Here is a 22,238-nt window from a genome sequence, read left to right as displayed (position 1 = left end):
AAGCACTCTACTAACTGATTTAGTATCCAATTCTATTTTCTTTATCTTTTTTTGTGCCAGTCCTGGGGCCTGGACTCTGGGACTGGGTGCTGTCCCCCAGCATTTCTGCTCAAGTTTAGTGCTCTACGACTTAAGCCACAGTTCCACTTCTGGCTTTTTGTTTTCATTGGTGGTAAGAGTCTCATGGAGGCTAGGAGTGTGGCTTAGTGGTAGAGTGTTTGCCTAGCATGCATAAAGCCCTGGGTTCAATTTCTCAGTACCACATACACAGAAAAAGCCAGAAGTGGCTTGGTGACTCAAGTGGTAGAGGGCTAGCCTTGAGCAAAAGGAAGCCAGGGACAGTGCTCAGGCCCTGAGTTCAAGCCCCAGAACTGGCAAAAAAAAAAAAAAGTCTCACAGAGCTTTCTTTCCCAAACTGGCTTTGAACCCTGATCCTCAGATTTCAGCCTCCTGTGTAGCTAGACTTATAGGTGTGAGCCACCAGTACCTGGCTACAATAATTTTTTTGTGTGTGTGCCAGTCCTGGGGCTTAAACTCAAGGCCTGAGCAATGTCCCTGGCTTCTTTTTGCTCAAGGCTAGTACTCTGACACTTGAGCCACAGCGCCACTTCTGGTTTTTTCTGTTTAGTGCTGAGTAATCAAACCTGGGGCTTCATGCATGCTAGGCAAGCACTCTGCCACAAAGCCATATTCTCAGCCTCCTAATAATTATTTTTAATGAATGTAGAGAATGAGGATAATCCTCCAAAATCTATCATCTTCAACAGCCAGTAACACTGTAAATTCCATTTACCAGGCCCTACATACATGGTCAGCCTCAGCAAAGCAGTTTACACTCGGTAGCTCATATCATACCAAAATCCTGTAAAATAGATAGGTAAGAGGGATTCTCATTTCAAGCATTTAAAAAAAAAATGAGGCCTGGCCAAGACTAAATAGCTACAAAGTAGCAGAGTGAGGTTACTAACTCTGGTATTTGGACTTTCAAGCCAGTTATGGCCCACCAGGCACAACCTATCACCATGATTCCTGGGAGAGATCAAAAGATATTACCATTCTGGGGAGATTCCATTTCCAATTAACCAGAAAATACTGGACTGGAGGTGTGGCTCAAGTGGTAGAGCACTAGCTGTGAGCAAGAGAGCTGAGCAAGAACATGAGACCCAGGGTTCAAGCTCTAAAACTGGAACACAGACAAGATATTACCAAAGCACCACAACCCAATCATCTTCCCCTGCTCTTCCAACATGTAAACAGTCCAGTCCAAGGGTCCATCCCACTGTCACACTCTCCGGGTGCCCAATAAAAACCTGCCCAGTGACTAAGGACAAAGCAAATCTTAAGACTTTGGTCTACAGAAAAGCAGGAAAATGGAGTTCGCATGAATACGTGTCACACTGGGACAGAAATCACTGTGCTATTTCCAAGTAGGCCTCTGCAGTTTAGCAGGGCCCCTAAGCACCTAATCGGTTCTACCTTTGTGTGCAAAGCTTTGCAACACATTCATGAGATGACAGGGTAAGTCAACAGTGAAGTTCCAATAAAACACAGAACCCTCCACTGGGTGCCTGTCTACTCTGTCCACCCCCATGACTGTAGGCATGATGCTGCAAGACAGATGTACAACGAGACAAGCAGCTACCGTTCTAATACTGAGCATTAGTGACAGCCTGGACAGCCTGCACCCAGCTCAGCAGGACACTCCCAGCATAGTCCCCGGCACAGAAACACAGGACCAGAGACTGACTACTTGGAGCTCCAAGAGCAGTAATAACTATTGCAAATACAAAGAAATGTTTAATAAACAATGAGAGGGGACAAAGATTTAGAACAGAAGAGCAAGCTGCCAAAAAGAATGACTTACACTCATTCCCTCGGATGCTCAAGGGCAGAGCTCTCTGCTTTAAGCACCTCCAAATAAGACTCAGGAAAAACAAAAAGGGTCCAGCCTAAATCAGTACAGTAAAAGGGAGAGAAAATGAGACCAGGGCGTTCAGTGTTACTCTAAACCAGTGGTTCTAAGCTTTTTGGGTCATGGATTCCTTTGAGAATTTGATGAAAGCTACAGCTCCTCTCCCCGCAGAAAATAAACAGAACCAAAATTTTACACAATTGGAGAGCATCAGAGACACCCTTTACACCAACAGACCTTATAACCTTTGTTTAAAAGTGTTTTTTTCCTTTTTTTTGTGGTACTAGGGAATGAGCCAGGCCTCAGCTCTAGTATCTGCATTTTTAATCATGTCTGACTAGAGGTAATCCTAACTTGCCAGCCATTTCATTATTTTAGAGGCCACATCAATGTTAAGGTTCGGAACTTAAAGACAGAAACAGTATTCACAATGAGGCACCCATCACTCGCTGCAACAGCCCCTCCTCTTGCTACCTGATCCCTGTCAAGTGACAGTAACACTGCGGGGTGAAGACACACATTCTTCTCTAACTAAACCTAAGAAACTGAAAAGCAGGAGCTTCATCTGACAGTGCTCCACATAGGGATGTACATATTTTAGATAATTAGTAATTACTGACTGGTTTTCTAAATAACATGTTTAAAAGAACCTACATATTATCTTTTATAGTAAAATGAGAGCCGTGAATTCAAGTAGTACAAAAAAGATAATGCTATATAATGCAAACAGGTTTTTAAAATCAAAATGTTTTCCTAAATTAGACCCCTGGCAGCTTGAAATACAAGAAGAAGCCTGCACAAAACGTGCTTTCTACAGGCCCCCTATGGCTTGTATACTAGTACACAGCAAACCACAGCTACTACTACCTGAGCACAAGGGCCACTGGGCCAGAGAGGGTGGGACCAAGTCCTGCTCCTGGCTACGGAAGGTACCTCCCCTCCCCAAGCTTTACATGGCCATCACTTCCTACATTCCTGGCTCAAGTTCTCAGACCTACAATGATTAAGACCCTGTCCAAGAAGCAAATGAAGGAAGAAGTCAGGACAGTAGGACCCACAGGGTAAACTTGGATAAGCTCAGACACAGGGCTCACTACTGTGGGTTAAGGAAGGATTCCTGAAAAAAAGATAATCTCCATGTCAGATCTCAAGAAGTAAAGGACTTAGTCCTCCCATGTTTCTGGGTTTCAGTCATGTCTGTTAGGTCAGGGAAGCTGAGTTGGGAATGTGGCCTAGTGGTAGAGTGCTTGCCTAGCCTGCATGAAGCCCCTGGTTCGATTCCTCAGTATCACATGAACAGAAAAAGCCAGAAGTGGCGCTGTGGCTCAAGTGGTAGAGTGCTAGCCTTGAGTGCAGACAGGCTCAGGGACAGAGTCTAGGCCCTGAGTTCAAGCCCCAGCACAGGCAAAACAAAAAAAACAAAAAAACTAGAACTTCAGGACAAAAAAAAAAACAAAAACACCAAAAACCAAACTACTAGAAAGGCTAGAGATGTAGCTCAATGGTAGAGCACTTGTCTAGCTGTATTCCATCCCCAGCACTAAAGGAAAAGTTAAACTAGATTTTTTTTATTTTTTGGCCAGTCCTGGGCCTTGGACTCAGGGCCTGAGCACTGTCCCTGGCTTCTTTTTGCTCAAGGCTAGCACTCTGCCACTTGAGCCACAGCGCCACTTCTGGCCGTTTTCTGTATATGTGGTACTGGGGAATCGAACCCAGGGCCTCATGTATAAGAGACAAGCTCTCTTGCCGCTAGGCCATATCCCCAGCCCCCTAAACTAGATATTTTAGATCTGATCAGATTTTTCCATGAATTCTGTTTGGTATTCAGGTATCCAACAAGATCCTACATCCCATTCCACTTAAATCAGAGAGTTTCTGAAATTCCCTCTTACCTCCTGAACACCAATGTTATCATTTGGTCATAAGTCCTCCCCAACTTCCCCATTCCCTCGGAAGATGGATGCATCCTTCCAGTGCACAATATTGTGAAGAAAACTAGGAGGGACTCCAGGGAGTGTAGCAGAAACATATCACATAACAACACAAAGCAAACTTGGCCTAGCATGCTGCTTCCACTATGGAAGGAGAAAGAAATACAAGCAGACCTATTTCTGTTTCTTCGGTTCTGCTAGGAGCAAAATCCTGTTCAATCTCCACACTAGTCACCTGGAAGAGTGAAGACCCCCTCAACCAATCCTCAAAACAGAATGGTATAAGCCACCTGGGCTTCAGGAGTGAGAAGGGTGACTCATCTTTCCCCTAGATCTTCATGAAAGTCTCTTACTATTAGGACAGAATTCTATCACATCACAATAATCTTTATATAGGGACTTTTCCAGCATTAGTCACACATGGGCTTTATATACATGACCTGCAGACTAAGCCTCCACCTCCAAAACTCCCACACCTATGCAACCTTGAATAATAGTCATTTCCTAGAATCAAGGATGAATCCTGGGGTTGAGAGTACAGCACAGCAGTAAACTTGCTATGTGAGCCCCCTTGGTTCAATCCCCAGCACTACATGGAAAGGAAAAAATGAGAAGGAATTAATCCTATGCATATATTACTACATTGCTGATACAAATTATAATTTTTTTCTTTGTTGTTTTTCGTCAGTTGTGGGACTGAACTCAGGGCCTGGGCACTGTCCCTGAGCTTTTTCCACTCCAGGCTAGTACTTTGGCAGGGGCACTGTCCTTGAGCTTTTTCCGCTCAAGGCTAGTGCTTTACCACTCTGAGTTACAGCTCTACTTCCCATTTTCTGGAGACTTTCCTACCTGCGCTGGCTTGGAACTGCGATCCACAGATCTCAGCTTCCTGAGTAGCTAGGATTACAGGTGTGAGCCATTGGCACTTGGCCAAATGGTAATTTTTTTCTACAAATTTTTAAACATAACTGCTAGACATGATAGCATACTATATTAATCCTAGTAAGCAGGGATAATGGAGAATTTACTGCCAGTCCAGGCTACATAGACACCCTGTCTTAAAACAAAGACAAAAAAGCCACACACATATACACAACCGTTAAACCACATCAGTTGGGCTGGGAATGTGGCCTAGTGGCAAGAGTGCTTGCCTTGTATACATAAAGCCCTGGGTTCGATTCCCTAGCACCACATATATAGAAAATGGCCAGAAGTGGCGCTGTGGCTCAAGTGGTAGAGTGCTAGCCTTGAGCAAAAAGAGGCCAGGGATAGTGCTCAGGCCTGGAGTCTAAGGCCCAGGACTGGCAAAAAAAAAAAAAACAAAAAAACAAAAAACCTTACCAGTTAACAATAGCTATCACTGGGAGGCATTACTTAAGGAATGTTTGTTTGTTTGTTTATTGGCCTGGGGCTTGGACTCAGGGCCTGAGCACTGTCCCTGGCTTCTTTTTTGCTCAAGGCTAGCACTCTGCCACTTGAGCCATAGCACCACTTCCGGCTTTTTCTATTTATGTGGTATTGAGGAATCGAACCCATGGCTTCGTGTATGCTACGCAAGCATTCTGCCACTAAGCCACATTCCCAGCCCACTTAAGGAATATTTAAACTTTTTCTATATTAGAAGCTATTTGCCGGGGGCTGGGAATATGGCTTAGTGGTAAAGTTCCCGCCTCATATACATGAAGCCCTGGGTTTGATTCCTCAGCACCACATATATAGAAAAAGCAGGAAGTGGCACTGTGGCTCAAGAGGTAGAGTGCTAGCCTTGAGCAAAAAGAAGCTAGGGACAGTACTCAGGCCCTGAGTCCACATCCCAGGACTGGCAACAAAAACAAAAAATAAAAAAAAAAAAAAGAAGAAGAAGAAGCTATTTGTCAAACATTCTATCCACAGGGTGGGAGAGAGGGGGAGAAAGGGAGGATGGGAAGAGAAGAAAGAGAAAGTTAAAGTGGAAGGGTCTCTCTTTTGTAAACTTACACTACACTCTCTAATACTTGGACCATTTTATTAAATCAAAAGTTTAGTTTCTCCATCTTACTAACTACATTTCTAGTATGCCATGTGGCTAGTGAACAAAATTCTACCAGGCAGGGCTGGTGTCAACAAAGCCTGGGTGACATTAGAGTGTACATTCCAGGCTAACTGACAACACACAGTGGTCTCACAATTTCCAGGGCTCTTCCCCAAACCCCAAAGGCAGAACACTTCAAGGAGGCAATGAATACTTCAAGGAGAAAAATGAATAGGTAGGGCTGGAGTGTGGCTCAAGTGGAAGAGTGCCAGCCAATCAGGCAAACCAAAGAAACCAAGCAAGCACAAGGCCAGTATTACAAAAGAAAAAAACAAGTAAGATTGTACTTTGCTAATATAAGCTGAGATGAAAATGATCTGAAATGGAAACGATTGCACTATAAACCAAAAGAGGACCTCACAAAACAAGAGAAGGGGAAAATGGATCTGGAATTAACGGTCAGGTTCTGGAAATCTTTAGCAGGTAAACTAAACTTGGGATCAAAACAACAAAGCAAAGATTGCCTGGTGTCCAAATAAATGCCTTTTACTAGGAGGAACATTTCCCAATAATCAAAGTCAGTATGGAAATCATGGACCACTAACCCCATACTAACAAAACAAGTAAACACCTGGAAGGTAAAGGACTTTGCTAGCTCACAGGGCAGAAGAATAATGTGCTGCCATATCAGGAGTGGGTTCTGAACAGGAATCCATCCCAAGCAGACATGTGCCAATCATGTCCTCTGGGCTCAGTATGCCTATAGCCCCAAGGGGCAGCAGGAAGTAGGATTTAACTGCACACCCAAAGAAACCCCAGGCTCCATTTTTAAACTATCCCTGCAGCTAAACTGCTGTCCTTCATTCAGACCTTTGTCAGGTGCCCATGACAAACCAGGCACTCTACTGGGCATCATGAAAAGCAAAAAGAATCTTGCCTGGTGCTAGTAGCTCATGCCTATAATCCTAGATACTCAGGAGGCTTAGATCTGAGGATCATGGTTTGAAGTCAGCCCAGGCAAGAAAGTCTATGAGATTATTATCTCTAATTAACCACCAGAAAACTGAAAGTGGAGCTGTGGCTCAATGTGGTAGGGTGATAGCCTTGAGCAGAAAAGCTCAGGGACAGCACAAAGGCCCTGAATTCAAGCCCCACAACCAACAAAAGAAAGAAAAGGAAAAGAACAGAACCAATCTGTAGCTCAAGAAACAGCCAAGGACTCCACTCCTGGGAGTTTTCCTGAGAGAGCAGTTGTCCAAATGCAAAATGCTATACTCAGACCTTCCCACAGTGCTAAGTGGAACAGCTCAGATGCACACCTATGACAGAGACTGGCTGAATCAAGGCCCACACATCCATCTGATGGGATGGCAAGAGCTATAAAAAATAATGAGGATGTTCCCTCTGTGTAACATGGAATAGAACAACCTCCCAAAATAGTAAACAAAAAGATGCAGCCTGCAATGACAGTAAATGAGAGGAGCGACCGGGAATATGGCTTGGTGGTAGAGTGCTTGCCTTGCATGCATGAAGCCCTGGGTTCAATTCCTCAGCACCACATAAACAGAAAAAGTGGCACTGTGGCTCAAGTGGTAGAGTGCTAGCCTTGAACAAAGAGAAGCCAGGGACAGTGGTCAGGCCCTGAGTCCAAGCCCCATGACTGGCTAAAAAAAAAAAGAGGGGACACCAAACACACTCTTGTGTATTGTTTGTGTGGACACTAAACATGTCTGAGAAAATACTGATGTCTCTCAGAAGAGGACAGGGTGTCAGTGATCAGGGATGAGGGAACAGTCCTGGGGGAGGGATCATAACCACTGTTACCAAACCATACCAACAGGGCTGGGAATATGGCCTAGTGGCAAGAGTGCTTCCCTCCTATACATGAAGCCCTGGGTTCAATTCCCCAGCACCACATATATAGAAAATGGCCAGAAGTGGCGCTGTGGCTCAAGTGGCAGAGTACTAGCCTTGAGCAAAAAGAAGCCAGGGACAGTGCTCAGGCCTTGAGTCCAAGCCCAGGCCTGGCAAAAAAAAAAAAAAAACAACCATACCAACAGATCACTACACAAAACAAGCAATTATACCAGGGCACAAGCAAAGTGGTAGTGGGACAAGGTGAGGAAACCAGGGTAACAAGGTCTCAGAGGTGTACAGGTGGAATAGGGAGCCCACAGATCCACAACAGTGACAAGGAGCCCTGACCAGCCCCTGTGCATTATTTTAAGCTTCCTTCAATCCCTTTCAAGTTTCACTTGCACAGTGGCCCCAAGGAAACGGTGGAAAAGGCGCCTGAGGCCTTGCCTGAAGGTGCCAAGCTGGGAGCTGGGAGGGGGAGGGGCTGGGACTCAGGCAGTGTCTAGCTGACAAGGGCTACAGGCCTATCCTGAGGCCAAAATGCCAAACAAACCTCAACAACAGCTCTGGGACTAAAGACTTTGAGTTAATATCTACAAGTGTGATCAGCTCACTGATAAGACCCCAAACATGTGTGCTAGTAGCTGCCTGGGGGCAGGTTACAAGCAGTGCAAAGAGGAAGAGATAAGAAGCCAATAGCTGTCCAAAATTTTACCATGCTGTCAGTGTCCAATCTAACTTATTGCTAACTCCAACCCCAACATGGCCAACCAAGTATTTCTTTCATTCTCCCAACTAACCTAAGGCTTTTCCATCTTTTGCAGAGTTTTCATGTGCATTCTTGGCATTTAGTTTTCAAAATATAAATGACTTTGGGCAGTCAGAATAGGTCTTAGCCATTTTAGGGACAAGAGCTCAGTCTAAAAATAACTTGTCGGGCTGGGGATATGGCCTAGTGGCAAGAGTGCTTGCTTCGTATACATGAGGCCCTGGGTTCAATTCCCCAGCACCACATATACAGAAAATGGCCAGAAGTGGTGCTGTGGCTCAAGTGGCAGAGTGCTAGCCTTGAGCAAAAAGAAGCCAGGGACAGTGCTCAGGCCCTGAGTCCAAGCCCCAAGACTGGCCAAAAAAAAAAAAAAAAAAAAAAAAAACAACAACAATAAAAATAACTTGTCTAATTAGAACATACTTGGAGATGAATGAAATTGAAAACCAAACTTACCAAAACCTAGGGGATGCAGTGTTTAGTGAAATTCATAGCTGGCTGATATAGTAAAAATAAATAGATAAATAAATAAATAATAACTTGTCTGAGTTCAGGAAGTTCTAAGTAGCAAAATGACAGCAGCTTCCACATTACCTGAAAGAACCTAGAACCTAGGTTCATCACCCAGAACCTAGGGATCAAAATAACCTCACCATCTCCAGGTTTCTTGCTCAGAACCCTGGGGGGTGGGGGTGGTAACAGGACAACAGAGCTTGTTGTTGTAGTTGGCTGGTGGTTGGCTTGGTGATATAGTAAAACAGGGTTTCATGGTATATAGCCCAGGCAGGCCTAGAAGCCCAGTCCTCAGCCTTCCAAGTACTGAGATATATTTACTTAGTGCATACCCAATTAGGCCAACCAGAATACTTTGTAACTTCATCTGATGCCTAAATGTAAACCCATTCACTATGCAACTTACTTTCTGATCTATTTTCCAGGAGAAGAAAAGAAAAAAGCTGAGAAAAAAGAAGCAATCATCAAAATAAAAATTTCTGCAAAGCTAAGGACTGGGAATGTGGCCTAGTGGTAGAGTGCTTGCCTAGCATACCTGAAGCCCAGGGTTTGATTCCCCAGCACCACATATACAGGAAAAGGCCAGAAGTGGCACTGTGGCTCGAGTGGCAGAGTGCTAGCCTTGAGCAAAAAGAAGCCAGGGACAGTGCTCAGACCCTGAGTCCAAGGCCCAGGACAGCTAAAAAAAAAAAAACCCAAAAAACCTGAACATAGACCTTCCCTACAACCCAGCCACACCACTCCTGGACATCTATCCTGAACATCGTGAGCCAGGATGTAAGGACACCTGTACATCCATGTTCACTGTCGCATTACTCACAATAGCCAAGAAATGGAAACAACACAGATGCCCCCAAATGGATGAGTGGATGAGTGGATCCAAAACATGTAGTACCTATACACAATGGAATTTTACCCAGCTATTAGAAATAATAAAATAATGTAATTTGCTGGGAAATGGATGGAACTAGAACAAATCATGTTAAGAGAGGTAAGCCATGCTCAGACAACCAATAGTAGTTGGATGGTAGGAAAAAAAAATAATGTGTCCCTCCGTTCTCTGAAGCTATATGGAGCTAATTTATTACTGCTTCTCTTAGTAGCTCTTAGGCTATTTAAATTATTGGAGAAAAACTAATTAAACAGGCATTAAGTAAATCACTTAAATCTTACCTAGATTATGGCCCATAAAAAAGAAGACCTAACAAATTGGGGTGCTCTTGACTTTAACCGATGGCTCTGCCCCTTAGACAAGCACACATGGAGTCTTGGGGCCTGGCTGAGCAGAGCTGGGCTCTGACTGCCATCCATGCAAGACTACTACTACTCAGCATCTCCATGGGGCTCAAAAACAGAGAGATTGGGCCAGTCTACCTCAGGTACCTGTTTGCCATGTGACCTTAGGCAGTCCCCATCCAGTGCCTCAAGTTTCCATCCAGAAACTGAAAACATCACCCACCTCAGAGGGTTATATTCCAAGAAAGAAGATAGTACTCTGTAATCTTCTGGTGAAAAAGCAGCAAGTGATTATTATTGTTAATAGTGTTAATACTTAATTGGATTATTCTCTAAGAATGACTGCCCTAAAGGGACTAGAGTCTGATAAATCTCACCATTTCTACTTTCTCACTTCTCATCTCAATTAACAAACATAAAATAGCCAAACTGAAAACAATGAACTTATTTTATCTTCTGCGGGTATTGGGGATAATCTCTGTGCCTCATAGGTAAGTAGAGACTCTGTCAATTCAGCTACTCTACCAATCCCCTCCCCCCTTTTTTTGCCAGTGCTGGGGCTTGGACTCAGGGCCTGAGCACTGTCCCTGGCTTCTTTTGCCAAGGCTAGCACTCTACCACTTGAGCCACAGTGCCACTTCGGCTTTTTCTGTATATGTGATGCTGGGGAATCAAACCCAGGGCTTCAGGTATGCTAGGCAAGCACTCTACCACTAGGCCACATTCCCAGCCCCCAATCCCCCTTTTTAGAGAGCAGTATTAGCAGGAGGATGAGGGCTACCAAAAAGGGTGAATGAGGAAAACTAGATTTGAAGTAGTTTGTTAGCAGGTATGAAAATAGCACAAGAGGGCTGGGGATATGGCCTAATGGCAAGAGTGCTTGCCTCATATACATGAAGCCCTGGGTTCAATTCCCCAGCACCACAGATATAGAAAACAGCCAGAAGTGTCATTGTGGCTCAAGTGGTAGAGTGCTAGCCTTGAGCAAAAAGAAGCCAGGGACAGTGCTCAGGCCCTGAGTCCAAGCCCCAGAACTGGCAAAATAAATAAATAGATAGATAGATAGATAAATAAATAAATAAATAAAATTAAAGGATTTTGTTAAAAAAAATTTAAAAAAGAAAATAGCACAAGAAAACCTGTTGAAGGGGCTGGGGATATGGCCTAGTGGCAAGAGTGCCTGCCTCATATACATGAGGCCCTGGGTTCGATTCCCCAGCACCACATATACAGAAAATGGCCAGAAGTGGCGCTGTGGCTCAAGTGGTAGAGTGCTAGCCTTGAGCAAAAAAGCCAGGGACAGTGAGAAAATGGCCAGAAGTGGCACTGTGGCTCAAGTGGTAGAGTGCTAGCCTTGAGCAAAAAAGAAGCCAGGGACAGTGCTCAGGCCCTGAGTCCAAGGCCCAGGACTGGCCAAAAAAAAAAAAAAGAAAACCTGTTGAAATTGGTTGGTTTTGTTTTGTGCTGGTACTAGGGCTTGAACTCAGGACCTCATGCATGCTCTTGCTAGACTTTTTCCCTTCTGGTGTTTTACCACTTGAACCACATCTCAAGACCAGTATTTAGCTGGCTAATTGGGAGTCTCATAGACTTTTTTGCCAGGCTGATGTCAAGCCTCAATTCCCATGTCTCAACCACCTTAGTAGCTAAGATTACAAGCATGGTCCACCTACTCTTGTTTTAAAAGACAGTGAAGGGGCTGGGGATATGGCCTAGTGGCAAGAGAGCTTGCCTGGTATACATGAGGCCCTGGGTTCGATTCCCCAGCACCACATACACAGAAAACGGCCCAAAGTGGCGCTGTGGCTCAAGTGGCAGAGTGCTAGCCTTGAGCAAAAAGAAGCCAGGGACAGTGCTCAGGCCCTGAGTCCAAGCCCCAGGACTGGCCAAAAAAATAAATAAATAAAATAAAAATAAAAGGCAGTGAAGTAGGGTAAGAGTGCTAAGAGGGGGTGAGGCAGATCAGGATACATTGTATGCATTTGTGAGAGTGGTTATTTGTAACAACTAATATATGCTAAATTAAAAAAAAATAATAGTAGAAACTCAGAGCTGGGAATGTAGGTTAGTGGTAGAGTGCTTGCCTAGCATGCATGAAGACCTAAACCCAATTCCTCAGCACCACAAAAACAGAAAAAGCAGGAAGTGGCAGTGTAGTTCAAGTGGTAGAGGGCTAGCCTTGCGCAAAAGAAGCCCAGGGACGTGCCCAGGCCCTGAGTTCAAACCCCAGGACTGGCAAAAAACAACACAAGCAAAACAAAAAATAAAAATTGTAGAAACTCAGAAAAAAAATATATATAGTAGTTCATCCCAAACCCTCCATCAGAGATGACTACTATAAGCACTCCACCATGGTTCTTCAACTTTTTTTTTTTGTCAGCTGTGAGGCTTGGACTCAGGGCCTAGGCACTCTTCCTGAGCTTTTTTGCCCTACCACTTTGAGCCACAGTGCTATTCCAGTTTTCTGCTGGGTAATTGGAAATAAAAGTCTCATAGACTTCCCTGTCCCAGCTGGCTTCGAACTGCCATCCTCAGATCTCAGCCTCCCAAGTAGTTAGGATTACAGGTGTGAGCCACCAGCACCCAGCAGTTCTACTTTTTTCTACATATATGACTTTCCATATATATATAAAATAACTCAAACATGCTGTTTACAGTTCTATATTTCTTTTTCACATATTTAACTTTATTTTGTGTGTACTTTCCCATGTCAAGAACTTTCCAAAAACATACTTTTTTAATGATTCCATGCTTTTCCATAAAAGCTATTCCCCTAAGGTTAAAATGTTCAGATGGTTTCTTTATTTTTTTCCTTTCTTAAATGTATAAACATCCCCATAGTTAACATTTTTAGATACAAACTTCGTTTACATTTCTACTTCTTGATTCATGCAGATTACTTTAAACAGAGCGTCAGAAGTGGTAGAGAACACCTGTAATCCCAACCCGCAAAAGGCTGAGGCAGGATGATCTAGAATTGCAGTTTACGTTGTGTGACCCTGTCAAAAAAACAAAACAAAAAGAACCACAACACTGGATGCTAGTAGCTCACACCTGTAATCCTAGCTACTCAGGAGGCTGAGATCTGAGGATCATGGTTCAAAGCCAGCCCAGGCAGGAAAGTCCATGAGACTTTTATCTCCAATTAATTACCAGAAAACCACAAGTGGCACAGTAATTCAAAGTGGTAGTACTAGCTTTGAGTGTAGAAGCTCAAGGACATCGCCTAGGCCCTGAGTTCAAGCACCATAACCAACAACAAAAAAAGAAAGAAAAAAAGAAAAATGATCACAAAGGCCAGTACTCACCAATTTCCTCACAAACTTTGTAGGCACTTTTGATAAATTAAGATCTAGAGGTACTTTATATCACCAGGCATTTTGGCACACTATTCCCAGTGAGATGAAAGCGATTCTAGCTGAAGATGCAGATTTCAAGAATCTAATAATCTTGAATTAATGCAGTACTGACTTTCATTTGTACACAATCAATTTGTTACTGAACAAAGAACTCTTTTTAATTACCGGTGGCAATTAAAGGTAATTCTCCTTTGTCTCATTCTTTTGTATTCTTTTTTTCTTTCCAGTCCTGGGGCTTGGACTCAGGACTTGAGCACTGTCCCTGGCTTCTTTTTGCTCAAGGCTAACCTTCTACCTCTGAGCCACAGCACCACTTCTGGCTTTTTCTGTTTATGTGGTGCTGAGGAATTAAACCTAGGACTTCATGCATGCTAGACAAGCACTCTACCGCTAAGCCACATTCCCAGCTTCCCTTTGTCTCATTCTTAAGTAGCACAGGCTGCAAGAGAAGCCATAATCTTGACCTTTCTTTTAAACAGAGATGGGAAAAAGAACTGACACAACTGTACATGCAACTTTAAAATTTTTTTAACCTTCAGGACACTATTAATTGTAGCTGGTCAACAGATTTTTCACCCCAACATTTACACTGCAACTTAAAAAGCTACTAATTATACTGAGTACCACACAAATAATTTAAGAAGCTAAGTGTTCTATGTAATTTTTAATTTTAATGATTTTGTTTTAATTTTTATTTACTTCTAGTAGTGATATTACTTAGCATGTGTGAGGTCCTGGGTTCAACCCCAAGTTCCATCTGCAGCACCAAAAGCATTCTCAATTAGGAGCTAACCAAATACTTTTCTACTTGCCAAAGAAAATACAGGTGTAAGGAGTCATTACATAACCAAACATTCTAATTCAGTTAAGTCTACTTTTTTTGGGGGGGGGGGGGTAGGTCTGTGGCTCATGCCTGTAATCCTAGCTACTCAGGAGGCTGAGATCTGAGGATTGTGGTTCAAAGCCAAACTTGGCAGGAAAGTCCATAAGACATATTGTATCTCCAACTAACCACCAGAAAACTGGAAGTGACACTGTGGCTCAAGTGGGAGAGCACTAGCCTTGAGCTGAAGAGCTCAGGGACAATGCCCAGGCCCAGAGTTCAAACCCCACAACCGACAAAAAAAAAAAAAGTCTCATAGACTTTCCTACTGGGCTGGCTTTGAACCATGATCCTCAATTCTGAGCCTCCTGAATAGCTAGGATTACAGGCATGAGCCACTGGTACCTGGCTCTACTTTACGTTTACACAGTCTTGTTACATCTAGATTTGAACCAACAGCGGGAAAAAAATGTCCAACTTTTCTAACATGCTGGCTAGAAAGATAAGCCAAAACTTATGACCATAGTTTGTTGTTGTTGTTGTTGTTGTTTTTGGGGGGGTGCCAGTCCCAGAGCTTGAACTATGGCACTATCCCTGAGCCTCGTTCTGCTCAAAGCTAGAGCTCTACCATTTGAGCCACAGCTCCACTTTCAGCTTTTTTTTTTTTTTTTTTTTGGTAGTTTATTGGAGAAAGGAGTCTCATGGACTTTCCTGCCCAGGCTGACTTTGAAACAAACGTCCTCACATCTCAACCACCTGGGTAGCTAAGATTACAGATATGAGCCTCTGATGCACAGCATGACTGTAGGTTTTTTCAAAATACCATGTTGTAGAGCCTACAAGGTAGAGCCTAAAGATGACATCATTAAGACTGTTAATATGGAACTGCCTCTTAAGGGTCCAGCCATCAATCAGAATAGTCTACCCCACACTTCATTCCTTCACACTCTAATACATAACTGTCCACAACTAACCACAAATTCCTTAAAAGGATGAACCATAACTTACTGGATACCATAGACACACATAGGTTCCTAACACTATCCTACCACTCATTAAGCTTCTCAGACTAGCCAAGACGCTAGCGATGCAGAAGGAATGGAACTCCATGCCAGTCAGGAGAGCTGCCCTCCAAACATCTAGAACCTGAGAATGGCCATCAGAGTTGCTAGTTGTGCAGTAGGGCCAACATACATGCTATCAAGTCATTCCCCATCAGGATCCTCATCCTCAGGAGTCTCTGATCCAGAGACAAGATAATCAAGGGCTGCTAGCTATAAAAGAAAGCAGAGTAGGAGTCAACTGGGACGGGAGCTTCTCCATTTTTTTATACTGTGAGAAGCTGCCTCTCAAGTGCTCAAATCCAATGACCAACTTACAGTGACCAGAGAAAGATATCGCTCAAGTAGGACAGCAGAGCCCCAAGGAGAAAGGAAGTATGAAGGCCTATGGAAGAATCCTGCAGGTCAGTGCAGGGCAGCTGCTGCACACTCCACAACATGCCATGCACCTTCCCACAGGGAAGACAAAGCACACACGACGTCTGGCTATTTTCAGCACAAATAATCATTACTTTATGTGATGATGCTTCATGGCTCAAAGTAACTGATTTTCTGCTACTATAGCAACTGAATAGCTTTCTCAATATCAGAGAAGCAAATAAAGAAAAATATAATTGACAGATGCCAAGTTAGCCTCCAAAAATGTTATATCAAAAGTTAAACAGAAATAAACTTACGGGAAGATGAACACCAATGATTTGTTTACATTTCTTAATACCACCAACTCAAGTACCATTCAGACTATTGCAATTTGAGAGCCTTGGTCAACAATGACTCAGCTTGAAAAATTTCCATATAGTTTTTAAGGTGTGTAATTTTAGTTATGTAGCTAACACAACTGGGAAAGCCCATCCCACCAAATTGTAAGCCAATTTCCATGTGAATGGCTAAGAGACAATGTTTATTTTATATTAAAAATATAGGGCTGGGATGTAGCTCAGTGGCAAAGCGCTCGCAAGTGCAACGTCCTGGGTTCGAGCCCCAGTACCAAAATAAGAGACAAATACACACACACACACATACACACACACACACACACATATCTCAAAGGTAATCTGATTTACTTTCCTGTGTCCCCCCTACCCCCTAGAAAGAGCCCTATCAAAATTCTGTTTGACAAGACTTGACAAGGACATGGCGTGTGACCTAGGACAAAAAGAACCTGCCATCAGGGCTGGACAGCACACTAGACTGCAGGCTAGCAACATGAAACCCAGAGAGAAGAAGTAATTTGTCCTAACTAATTAGGACAAGGGCTAGACAGAAGGCAGGCCCCTGCCCCATGCCCAGTGCTCTTCCATTCCACAGGAGCCTGCCACAGAGCTCCAGGCAAGCCTTGTACTTCCTGGCTTGCTAATGAGGAGTCCAGAATTGGCAATGATTTTCAAACTAAACTCCAGGGAAACCAAGGAGCCAAAAGAGGCATTTCTACTAGTTACCTTCCCTCTTCCAAGCAAATAATCTCTTTTTTTCCACTTATTATACATACAAAATACAGAAAAAAAATTAAACAACTGGACTAGATGATCAGCCAAAAGTCACAAGGGCTATATCAATTCACACTGCTTACATCATCAGGCAACTAATGACAATAGTCATGACACATCACAGGCAGGCCAGTAAGAGGCCTAAACATCTCAGGAGAACACAGCCAACCAAAGGCAGAAAGCAGAGCAGACTAGATAGAGGCAGAGAGCCCCTCCCACCTTCTGCACCTCCATCTGTGTGGACCCCCAGTGCTTCCTCATCAAACACACTAACCCACCACACTCATGAGGCTGTAGCTCAATCATGTGTGCAAGCCTCACCTCCCACACTGTCCCTCCCCAAAAGTTACCATCAGGCTCAGGGATCTGCATCCAACCATTTCCAACTTCTTCCATTTGTCTGGTATGAAGAGGAAGGCCCATCTTCAGATTTGTTATTGTTAGATGTTTGACTTTACCATGTCAAGCAGCTGGCTCAGGTAAGGGGTAGGGGGAGCAAAAGAAAGGGGGGAGGAGAAGGAGAAGGTAGAGAAGGAAAAGGGGGAGGGGAAGAGGAAAGGAGAGAGGAAGGAAGGCAAGGGCAAAGGCAAAGAAGCTTTGATTAGGCCAGTTTGTAAGTCTAGCCCTTGAAAACATGTTAGTAAGTTGAAAAGTGTCATATACTACCATCTCCTGCTCCACACCCCACCCCAACTGGCACTCAAACTGCTCCAGAAGGCCAAGGCTACCACCTTACATTTCTGTAGCACTAAGTTCCATCACAGGGCTGGGATGGGAACTTCACTGCCATCAGAGAATCTGCCTGTCTCTGTCTTTGGAACATCAGCTACCAGCTTAGGAAGAAAAACTAGCTCTTTGTTCTTGTTGTCTCCTCTTCCAATTATGTAAACTTAGGCTTTAGGCATGCAGAAACTTTTAATGCTGTCAGTGATATTAAAACTGAGGAACACAAATTTAAGCAACACTACATCCACTGTTGTTTCTATTCTTAATTAGTTGCTACCTCCACATTAAGAATAAAAACAATTATACCAACAAAGGGAGTACAAACTCTAAAATAAATTCACATGAAGCCAAAGATTCACCACAGTAAAAAAAAAACAAAAGTATTTAAGTCTGTGACAATGAAAACACATGCCATCTATAGATCATAAAAATCATAAGACTCTACTTGTCAGAAATTTTTTTAAATTCTAGGATTAGGGAAGTGGCTCAAAGGTAGAGCATTTGGTTACATTGTAAAAGGTTCTGGATTTGATCCAAAGACAAAGAGAAAAAGAAAAGAAAACTTGTACCTGAGATGCCAGTAGGTTACCTCTGAAATCCTAGCTACTCAGGAGGCTGAGTGAGATCTAAAGATCGAGGTTCCAAGCCTCCATCAGCAAGAAAGTCTTTTGAGACTCTGATCTTTAATTAACTACAAAAAAAAAAAAAAAAGCCAGAGGTGGAGTTGAGGCTCAAGTGGTAGTATGCTAGCCTTGAGCATAAAGGCTCATAGGTGGCATCTAGAACCTCAGTGGAGTTCAAGCCCCAATGCCAACACAAAAAGGGGGGAGGGGAGAGTAAGAAGAGTCACACAGATCTTCTACCCAGTCGCCTTCACTGTCTCATACACAAATGCCCTAACATCTAATGAGTCAATGGCCCAATTCTGTAGACAACAGTCCATGTTTTTACTCCAAATGTATTCACACAGAATTATTTCTAAATAAGTGCTGAAATAAACAATTTGATCATTGCTCTGTTAAGAAAGTCTTTACAGTAAATGTTCCTTCATAGCTAGATAGCTGCCTTAATATGCAACTGCCCTAGGCCACAGGGGGAAGAAAATCAGGCTCTTGATTTACTTAAGAAATAAAAATAAAATAAGTCTAGAACATGCTAAAGGTCCTCTCACAAGTGAAAGAAGGAAGCTGGTTGGATAGCTTTTCTGCACAAATCATCTCTACCTCTGACCTCTAAACCCCACCCCATCCAAAGACCATTGATGAAAACAGCCCAGGAAAGGTGGTGAAGGGACAGTGCACAACCAAGACCAAACTCACTACATCACTTGGTTCCTGGCACCCCAGAACTCCACAACTTGTGCTTCAAAATGTCTGGGGAATGTCAGGGCCCACCCACACCCACTTTGGACATCAATAAGCAGAAGAACCCAGAGTGAGTCTGCCCACAGGCACTGGGCTCTGGTGACTACAAGTGCCTGCAATACCAGAGGGCAGAAATCCAGCTGACACTTGGCACTCTCTCTCTCCACAAACAACTTAAAATTGCTTTCTAAACCCAAGCCCTGGCCATTTGAAAGACAGGGAAGCTGGAGCCATGAGGGCAGAGGTGAAAAAGAAATAAACCCATCCTGTCCAGCCCCTCCCCCAAGGTCACAGTGCAAACCAAAGGCCATTAGGGGAGGCAAGACTACTGCTGGTGTAGGCCCAAAGCAGTAAACAGCAAGCGTGGCCATAACCCCGTGGGATCAGGAGAACTTGAGAACTGGCATTTCCCTAGCCAGAGGTAAAACAAGAACATGACTTGTCAGCTGGAGAAAAAACAAAAAGCCCACTCCTAAGTCCTCCCAAGAGAGGGGGTGGGCTGAAGGAGGAAGAGGGGAGAGGATACAACAGTCTCTCTGCAATACTGAGAAGGGAGGGAGGTGAGAATGAGGATAAAGAGCTGTGGGCAGCTGCAGCCCCCTTTCCAAAGGACACAAAGCTGCAAGGCCCAGAGACCTGAAGGGGGAGCAAATACAGCACAGGGAAAAAGGGATACCTGAACCAGCTCAACCCTCCACCCTCCACCAACCTTGGTACAAGTGAGAGCAGTAACCAATCCCCATCTATTTACCAGATCTCTTGGATCCCCTGGGGACAAAATCCAGAGAGAATCTGCAGCCTGGATTGGCGCCTAGAGAACCCAGGGCCCAGACTAGCCCCTTTCTTCCAGAGCTGGGGCTGTGGGCTGGGAAGCAGGAGCCGACACAGACATGCCTGAACCCGGGAAGCCCTCAATGGGAATGGGCGGGACACCAGAGGGGAGCTGGGAGAGGCAAGTCTGATGGGAGAGGAACCTGACAGGACATGGAGGGGGAAGGAAAACAAGGTGAGGAAGGAAACATGCTGGTGAGGAATGGAAGCAGTGGGCATCCATCAGAGAACTGAGGTAGTGCCAAGAAGGGGAGGGATAATGAGGAGGAAAGAATTAAAAAGACACCTTTATGTCAGAACTATGGGGAAGAGGACTCAAAAAAAAGGGCAAGAGACAGCAGTGGAGGAGCACAAATACACACAAAAGAGTGGAGGGCAAAACTGAATGGAAACCAGAGCAACAAAGTCAGATGGAGAACTTAGAACTGAGAGGGGCAGAGGTGGAACACAGTTCTATGACTAGTGCTACAGAGGATCGCTTCAAGAGGTGCAGCAATAGGAAAGTTAAAAATGGGTCAAAACATAGGTAGGCAACTGGACAGCTGGGGGAGGAGGTAGTGAGGGAACACTAAACACACAGGAGGGGGCTGAGCAGAACTAACCAGGAGAAGGGCAAGTTTTAGCACTATCCCGGAGCAGGCCTACCGAATGCAGAATGAGAAAGGGGTGAGCTAAGGTACAGTTACAAGGGGTACAGTGTGAGTTTGGGGCAAGTTTGAGAAGAGCTACCCTGAAGGGGAGAGGCTGGGAGTAAAGAGGGGGCAGCGACAGGTTCTAGACAGAAAGGACAGGAGGCAAATGAATGGGGCCTCCCAGAGGAAGGCCAAAATGAAGATGCAGAGGAGAGGACAGCTCAGAGGACACTGGGCAGAGCTAGACTGAGGAAGACTGGGTGGGGAGAGAGGTCAGGTAAGCGATGGCAGAAAGGACAGCGCTACAGGGTCCAAGCAGGGGGAGGGAATGCTACCCCGGTAGGCAGAGGCTGAAAGCCAGCAGGCCCCGGAGGCATCGAACAGTAGATCTAAGATCCAGCAAGGAAAACATAGCAGAACTGAAAGGCAGAAAGGTCTGGAATCGAGGAATGGGCCCGAATGGCAAAACGGGAGCCAGAGCTGAGAAGGGAAGAAGGCGACCACGACGCATCCCAGTCCAACTAGGGAGCACCCCCAGGGTGCAGCAGGTTTTGCCACAAAGCCGGGGCCAGAAACACACAGGGCAGTTGGGCCCAAATAGAGTCGGAATTAAGTCCAAGGGAAATTCCCAGGAACAAGAGACTGGCACTCAACTGAGGTCTGAATGGATCTCCAAGGAGGTTGAACGCAGGTCCTAAAAGGGACAGCTCCTGGGGGTGCAACAGGCTCCGGGACGGAAATAATAGCAGACAGGTCAAAGAAGGGAGCTGCGACCGAGCCTCAAGAGAGAGGGAGCAGGGTCATCTCCAGAGTGGGCGCCAGAATGAAGGAGGTGCAGCCGGGTGACCACCGTGGAGCAGGAGGAGGAGAAAGGGGAGGAGGTGGGTCCGAGGAGCACTGCGGAGCCCAGGAGGGGCGAAGCTTATTACCAGGAGAAGAAGGAAGGCGGGGAGTAGAATTGGAATTGGGGTGGCTGAAATCGGGGAGGGCCTGAGACGGACACCGACATCCAAAGGCGTCGGGATTGGAGACAGGCGTGGAGACGGCCGGGCTGCGGTGGACAGGGGCAAGTCCGCGGGGCAGACGGGCCACGCAGGCCGGGGACCCCGGCGCCGATCGGCGGGGACGGCCGGGCCCGGGGCGCTGGGAAGGGGGGGGCGCTCCCTCCCCTCCCCCTCCGGTTCCTCCATTGTTCGCGGGCTCGGGGCCCCGTCGTCCTCGCCTCCCCCCTTGGACCCCGCATTGGGGCGGCGCCCGGCCTTGCCGCCTGGGTCCGGCGAGCTCGCGCACTCACCAGCCGCGCGCCCTCAGCGTGGCCCCGGCCTCCAGGATCCCGGCCTCGGCGACGGCGGCCCCGGCGCCATGTTCCCCTGCTCCTCGTCCAGCGGCGGCGGCAGCGGCGGCGGCGGCGGCGGCGGCAGAGGCGGCGGGGGGCCGGGCGGACCCTCCCTCGCGGGCTCCCTCCTCCTCCGCCTCCTCCACCTCCTCCTCCCGCCGCGCCGCGGCTCTCCCTCGGGGCGGGGGGCGGGGAGGGGAAGGGGGGAGGGGCGGGAACCAGGGGGAGGGCGGACCAGCTCGCTCGCTCGCTCCCTCCCTCCCTCACTCCCTCCCGCGCAATGGCGACGGGCACCTCCTTCCTGCGGCCGCCGCTCCCGCGCGCGCGACCTTCTCGCCACTGCGCGTGCGCGGCGCGAGAACCGTTGCTGGGGGAGCTCACGGTAGGGGG

The 22,238-nt window shown here is 45.7% G+C and overlaps 1 protein-coding gene across 1 annotated transcript in view; it reads right to left on the bottom strand.

The window, feature by feature from the left end:
• Arhgap35 (Rho GTPase activating protein 35) overlaps positions 1-21,995 on the bottom strand; it is an 81,605-nt gene extending 59,610 nt beyond the window's left edge. Inside the window, exon 1 of the mRNA XM_048329750.1 lies at positions 21,807-21,995. The gene's annotated coding sequence lies outside the window, so the exon portion shown is untranslated. The remainder of the gene's footprint in view (positions 1-21,806) is intronic.
• Positions 21,996-22,238: the final 243 nt, after the last annotated feature.

The sequence above is a fragment of the Perognathus longimembris genome, chromosome 20, assembly GCF_023159225.1.
Source record: "Perognathus longimembris pacificus isolate PPM17 chromosome 20, ASM2315922v1, whole genome shotgun sequence".
NCBI classification, from domain to species: domain Eukaryota; kingdom Metazoa; phylum Chordata; class Mammalia; order Rodentia; family Heteromyidae; genus Perognathus; species Perognathus longimembris.
This window is presented reverse-complemented; position numbering and strand designations above follow the sequence as displayed.